The following is a 7,099-nucleotide window of genomic DNA, read 5'->3' as shown; positions in this document are numbered from 1 at the left end:
TCAGCAATAGGGGTCCAGGAGAAGGCATCCTTTTTTAACAAAGCTGTCAATGGTGCTGCAATTTTCCCGTAATCTTTGACAAACTTGCGGTAGTAGCCAGTCAACCCCAAAAAACCCCGAAGGCTCTTGAGAGTTTTAGGATGCGGCCAAGTTTTCATGGCATCTATTTTTGTAGGATCCACCCGCACTCCATGGTGTGCAACAATATGCCCGAGATACTCCACTTCCTCCTGGCCAAACACACATTTAGATAGTTTTGCACAGAGTTGATGATCAGAGAGAAGTTGCAAGACAAGCTCCAGATGATGGAGATGCTCAGCCCAAGTTTTGCTATATATGAGGATATCATCAAAGAAGACCAGAATGAATTTCCGGAGGTATGGTCGAAATATGTTATTCATCACTGCCTGAAATGTTGAAGGAGCATTCGTGAGGCCAAAGGGCATGACTAAAAATTCATAGTGACCATCATGTGTGCAGAAGGCAGTTTTAGGTATATCCTCCTCATTAACCCGAATTTGATGATACCCAGAACGAAGATCTAACTTGGAGAAAAAATGAGCCCCATGAAGTTCATCAAGAAGTTCATCAACAACTGGAATGGGAAACTTGTCCTTTATAGTGAGATGATTAAGTGCTCGGAAATCAATGCAGAGTCGCCATGACCCATCTTTTTTGCGAACAAGCAGAACTGGAGAAGAAAAGGAACTGGTACTAGGGCGAATAATACCTTGCTTTAGTAAGTCACGGACAAGTATCTCGATTTCGGTCTTCTGATGAAATGGGTAGCGGTAGGGCCTGATGTTGGGCGGAACACTGCCAGGAAGGAGCTGAATACGGTGGTCCTCTGGACGAGAAGGAGGTAATCCCACAGGTTCAGCAAATATACCAGAATACTTGTCCAAAATGTGTTGGAGATCGGCAGGAGTGCTAGAGACTGCTGATGGCTGCATCTGAATGGAATGGAGCTGAGCGATGACACCATGTGAATTCTTCTTAAGAAGTTTTTCCATACGGTGTGAACTGATGATGCTGAGAGACCCTGGTTGTAAGCCTTTCAAAGTGTGTTGGTGCCCCTCGGCTGAAAACTGCATCCAAAGTTCAGCAAAATCCCAGAGAATGGGGCCAAGAGTGCGTAACCATTGGGCACCCAAAACCACATCACAGCCACCTAAGGGTAAGGCAAACATGTCAGAGCGCATGTTATAATCTCCAATAGAGAGACGCACATTGCGACATTTCCCTTTACAAGGTAAAGTGCCCCCATTGGCAATCATGACTTCAAAGCTAGAGCAGGGATGGATAAAGCAATCAGCCTGTTTGGCTATTCGTGGATCAATGAAGTTATGAGTGCTACCAGAATCAATGAGTATAGTAAGAGGGATCTTCTTGAAGAAACCCTGGACCCGCATGGTTTGTGGAGTAGTGACTCCTGCCAAAGCATGGACAGATATCTCTGGTGGAGCTTCTGGGGAAGGAGGTTCAGGCTGGTGAGGCTCAACCTCAGCATCCACTGTTTCCTGAGCATCTACATATTCTTCCAGTTCCGGTGGAGAATCCACATCCAAGAGATAGAGCTTTTGCTGAACACATCTATGGCCCCGAGACCATTTCTCATCACAATTATAACAAAGCCCTTTGTCTCGCCTAACTCGCATCTCTGTTTCAGACAAGTGCTTGATCGGAGTAGTTCTGGGAGCTGGTATGACTGGAGGGTTGTGAGAACCTGTATTTCTGAATGGAACAAAATTAGATCTGGAGCGTTGTAGAGCACTAATCTTGTCTTCCGCTAACTTAGCCAACCCAAGGGCTTCCATCATTGTAGTAGGTCGAAACATTTTGACTTCTGAGCGAAGTGCATCCTTCAGACCACTGACAAAACAACTACGGAAGAATTCATCAGACAAGCCCTCTGTGTGATTAGCTAATTTTTCAAACTCTGTCTGGTATTCTCTTACAGTGCCTGTTTGACGCAGTTTAGTGAGTGCTCCTGTGAAATCATCAAAGGAACTAGGGCCAAAGCGCTCCAAAATGAGGGTGCACAATTCGCTCCACGTTGGGCCTACATTAGCCTTGATGTACCAACGGAACCATTGAAGAGCTTCATGTTCCAAATGAAAAGATGCAAGGGAGACTTTGTGGTTATCCAAAGTATTATGCAAGCTGAAATACTGCTCTGCCCTATAGGTCCATCCAGTCGGATCAGAACCATCGAAGCGTGGAAAATCAAGCTTTGGTCCACGGAAATTGCCAGAAGAGGACCCAGTATCTCCTGAATGGTTTCGGCTCATGGCTGACTGCTGAAAGTTAAGACCCAGAATTTTGTCATCCAGATCTTGAAGTCTGGTTTTGAGGGATGCAATTTCCTCTTCCATGATTTTTGCTCCTGTACGCGTAACAACCATAAAACAAGGTTTTTTTTTTTTTTTTTTTTTTTTTTTTTTTTTTTTTTTGAAATGGGTAGAAGATGAGAAACAAAAACTTTTTTAGTTACGGCAAACTTGGATTTGGGTAAAACTCATATAGGAAATGGGTGTTCGACGGGTGGTGGGAGACTATCTAGGGACAAGGGAAAAAGAAAAATGAGGGTTTCAAGGGTAGGGAGGCGAAATGAGGCGAACAGTCCAAGAGGGATAAGGGAGCAAAATGAGGAATTGAATCTTGTGGCTCAGTTTGGTGGCGATTGGATAAGAGGTGAAAAAGATAGGGCAAACCCTAAAATTAGATAAATGAGGGATTTAGGGCTTTGATATGTAAAATTTGGGGTTGGGTCGCCAAGGAAGGAAGTATGCGAAATGATATTGCAGACGTTCTGCGGAAGTATGAGCAGAAACAGACAGAACAACTGAAAAGAGTTATTGCAATAACAAGAGATATTAGAAGTGAGAGGAACCTGAAGGCCACGACAGAAAAAAATTTGATGTAATTTCCACCCAGCGAGCCCAAGAGAGTGCTCTGATACCAGATGAGAAGAACCTCCTTATAGCAATATCGTGAGAATGCTCGAAATAACAGAATACAAAGTGATAGCAGAACTCAGAATAAATCTACTGATCGCAGGCCACTTCGAGGGGGTAACCTCCTTTGAGCAAGCTCAATACAATAAATTCGTCCGTGCCCATCAAGGGCCTCAACCTATTCTTATATACTGGGTACGATCTAGAAAAGTAATACTACCTATGCATGTGGGATAATAAAATAAACTCACGGGACGACTTACAAAGCATATGCGTCCAACAACTCTACTCTAACAAAATAAACAGAAGGAACACACAGGTTCCTAACAAAGACAAAGAAGTAAGACTGGAATATGTGAATACTAAAGAACAAATAGTTGATATATTCCCTTAGGAACTACCTAAGGATTTATTTGTGTATCTAAGAGGTAAGTTAGGGGTCATTCTCCTATATGAAGCAAACTAAGAAGATATGCAACATTGCATCAATTTTTATTATAATAATATCTTATAGATTGATGCAGGAGGTCACACTTTAGGAGTTGCCAAAAGCTGTGAAAAGAAGGATCATAGAAGTATGATTTGATGAAGCTTCAAGTAGATACATGGTGATACAATAAAAGGTACACAAAGGTGAAAGAGGGAGAATTTATTCAAAGATCAGTCAGTATAGAAGGTAAAGAAAAAGGATGATGTCTTTGGCATTGTTGTCAAAGAGGGAGATATGTGCTAAGTTACCATCCAATATCTAAAGATGTGTGGGGGAGATACGTGCACTATCATGGAGATATGTCAAAGAGGGAGCTAATACAATTGGTATTACAAAGAGAGAGAAATGAGAATCATAATAAAATTAAGGATATTAATGGAGATTTAAAATAGGTATCATAGAGGGAGAAGAAACATGGAGGGTGTTGACGTTGAAAATCAAGTGTACTTTTTCCATTTCATGGTAACTAAAGGTGTTGTCATCAATGCCAAAGAGGGAGATTGTTGGAAACTATAATTGGAACAATTGTTATGTTGTCATTGATGTTAGAATTTATAGGTAAGACATTTGCTAACAGTGTAGAGTGTCATATTAGTTGATTGATGAAGAGGATTTGGAATGAGAAAAATGAACTAGTAAAGTTTTGAGTTAAGATGAGTAAGTATGATGGAATCGCAATGGGCACTTGATCAATTAGTATTTAACAAGATAATGTGTTGTTTGATCATTGTATGTAGTGAAGAAGAAAGATGAATTGAAGTGAAGAAGAGATGATTGATAGAAAAGTTGAGTAAAACATGAGTTTGACTAAATGATAATTTACTAGTCAATGAAGAAGTTGAAGAAAAAGAGTAAGGAACTTAAGAATTGTCGAGTAGAATAGTATTAGTCTAGCAATGGTAACGGTCGATCATAATGAAGAGAAACTGTAGTAACGACTGAGCGCAAAGATAGCCGAGTGAGATAGATCAATAGTGACTAAGCTATTGAGTGATGACCAAGTGTCAACATTTTAACAATTTGTTAAAGAATCAATATTTGAGGCTGACACAGTTGAATTTATAGATTGGTCAAAATGTGTAAATGATAAGGATTGATGAGTTGAGCATATGTTTTAACAAGTGGGGTGAAGGCATTAAGGTGTTTCCCAATAAGTTTCATTATGGAAATTGCTATTGTTCCTACATTTGGATATGTTCTTGGAAGTGTAGCTCCAATGTATGCATATGAAAATAGGATCGAGATTTCAGCAATACCTTATGTTTATAGAGGTGTAGTTATGGGACATGCACTTGTAACTTACCTGAACACAGTGAGCGAAAGGGAGAATCTAGGAGAGTATTTAATGCATGAATTGAGTTTGTTATGTGATCTAAGGTGAGGATTTAATGAGAATTTTTCATAAGTTTTAAGAAAGATGTAGAAGGACAAAATGATGGACATATTCAATGAATTTGATCAAACCCTAAGATCTACAATTATGTTTAAGGGGCAAAAGATTAAACCTATCTATTTAAGGAGACATAAGAGATGTTTTACAATGTTAGTTGGTTGGCGAACTTGTGAAGAACAGAGTTGTAGAGGAAAAGTGAGAATTTGGTGAGTGTGATTGCTTGAAGAGTTTCCAAGAAGATTAGAGATCATAGATCAAAGATGGAGAAGTGATGAAGTCCACTCAATGAACCAGGAATGAGATGAACAGAGATTTGAACTTGTAAAGTGAGTTGTATTTTATCAAATCAACCTAGATCTTACTTTCTAACCATTGTGGTAGTAAAATCCTTTAATCAAGGTTGACCTAACACTCATATTATAAATCCTTTAATCAAGGTTGACCTAACAGTCATATTATAAATCCTTTAATCAAGGTGGCATTCTAATGGAATGTTCTAAAGACCTCTAACAAGGCCACTCCTAACAGGGTGATAAAATCCTTTAACAGGTCACACCTAACAATTTGTTTGTAACCTTTAATAGGGTTGGCTCTTAATTGAGTTCACTTCAGAAGAGTGGAAAGTGGTAGCATGTTAGTTGGTGGTTTTTCCCAAATTGGGTTTCCACGTTAAATCCCAGTGTCATACTTGTGTGAATGTTGTTTTCACATTTAACACTATTTACTATTATATATTTATGTTATTTTAATAAACAAAGAGCTAAGTGAGAATATGATAAGTTGGATTATTGATGAATTTATGTATTGGCCGAGTGGATTTATAAGTTTGATTAAGTTGTTTGAAGTTGTTAAAAGTTGAATTGGTACATTTGGACCTGAGGATAACCGATTCATCCTGCCACCCTCTCAATTGTTTTAAACATTCTAAAAATAATATTTTTTTTTGATAGACACATTTTTTATGTAATGCTTACAATGAATGGTTAAATTTTTATTTTATTTTATTTAAACTACATGAACAAAATGCCTATAAAATAAATAACTGATTTTATCGTCTATACTTTGAAAAATAAGAAATATTAAAATTTATATATAATAAAATCACTTAATTTACTATTATAAGTTATAAATTAAAAAATCTATTTAAAAAAAAATCCTATTTAATTATAAAATAATCTTTACAAACCTAGCAAATATATCATTCTTAAAATCTCATATAACACCAAAAATTTAACCAATCATATAGAAGATAAATAATTTGTCTCATTAGAAGGATTTAATGGGAAATACGATTCTGATTGGGGGGGGGGGGGGGGCAGGTAGTGAATCAAAATCTTAAACTTCTACTTGCAAAAATAAAATACTAATTTCACAACTAATTCATCTCATATCCAACATCAAAATTGTACTACTGAAATGTAAATTAAAACATCCATGAAAAGTTTTGACACATAACACAAATGATTTGGTTACCTAGAAACACTTCGATATGGAGGTAAAACTAAGGTGGTGATGAAACTCGCAAATCTTCACTTTTACAATAATAAAGTTAACCTGTTAGGGTTACAATGTTGGTCATAATAAATGATCTACCCTGTGAGGGGTCTACCTTATTAAAAGCTTTAAGATTGTTAGGTCTTACCCTATTAAAGGATTTTATACTTACAATTAAGTAAGGACTCCGTTAGGAGATTCTAAATAGATTTGTTAGGATCACTCTATTAGGAGATTTTTTTTGACCCAATATGTTAAATCTGATTTAGTACCTGGCCCTCGGTTTACTCTGAAAGTTGATTTTGGATCTCCTTTGTTCGTTGTCTCAATTTGATCTCTTAATTTGATATCTCCATACTGTCCTTCACTGCTTAGATTGCTATGTCTGATCTCCTTTTAGACTTAGTTGTTCTTGCTCTATTTTGTCCTTGTTTGCTCCTTCACTTGCACATTCACCCATTCATTATTGATCATTTGTTCTCCATTCCTTCACTCATCATATGATCATCTTATACTTATGATCCTAGGGTTAAAGCCCTCGATAAATAAACAATCTTCAAAATTTTTGGATCATAATCAATGGTTCATAATTCATCCCTTTTTTCATTTCCCTTCTGGTTGGTTGATTTTCTTTCCTCAGGATCAATACCTTCTATGAAGACGCGTAAACTCCATCTTAACTATCTCAACAATCATTAAATGTCGTATAAAAGTCAACCAAAATGATTTACATAGGTGTTTTTGAAATTACAAATTCATATGATT

Source organism: Cupressus sempervirens, chromosome 5, assembly GCF_028749045.1.
Source record: "Cupressus sempervirens isolate cs-2001-9-10 chromosome 5, ASM2874904v1, whole genome shotgun sequence".
Classification (NCBI taxonomy): Eukaryota; Viridiplantae; Streptophyta; class Pinopsida; order Cupressales; family Cupressaceae; genus Cupressus; species Cupressus sempervirens.
Note: the sequence above shows the minus strand (reverse complement) of the source record.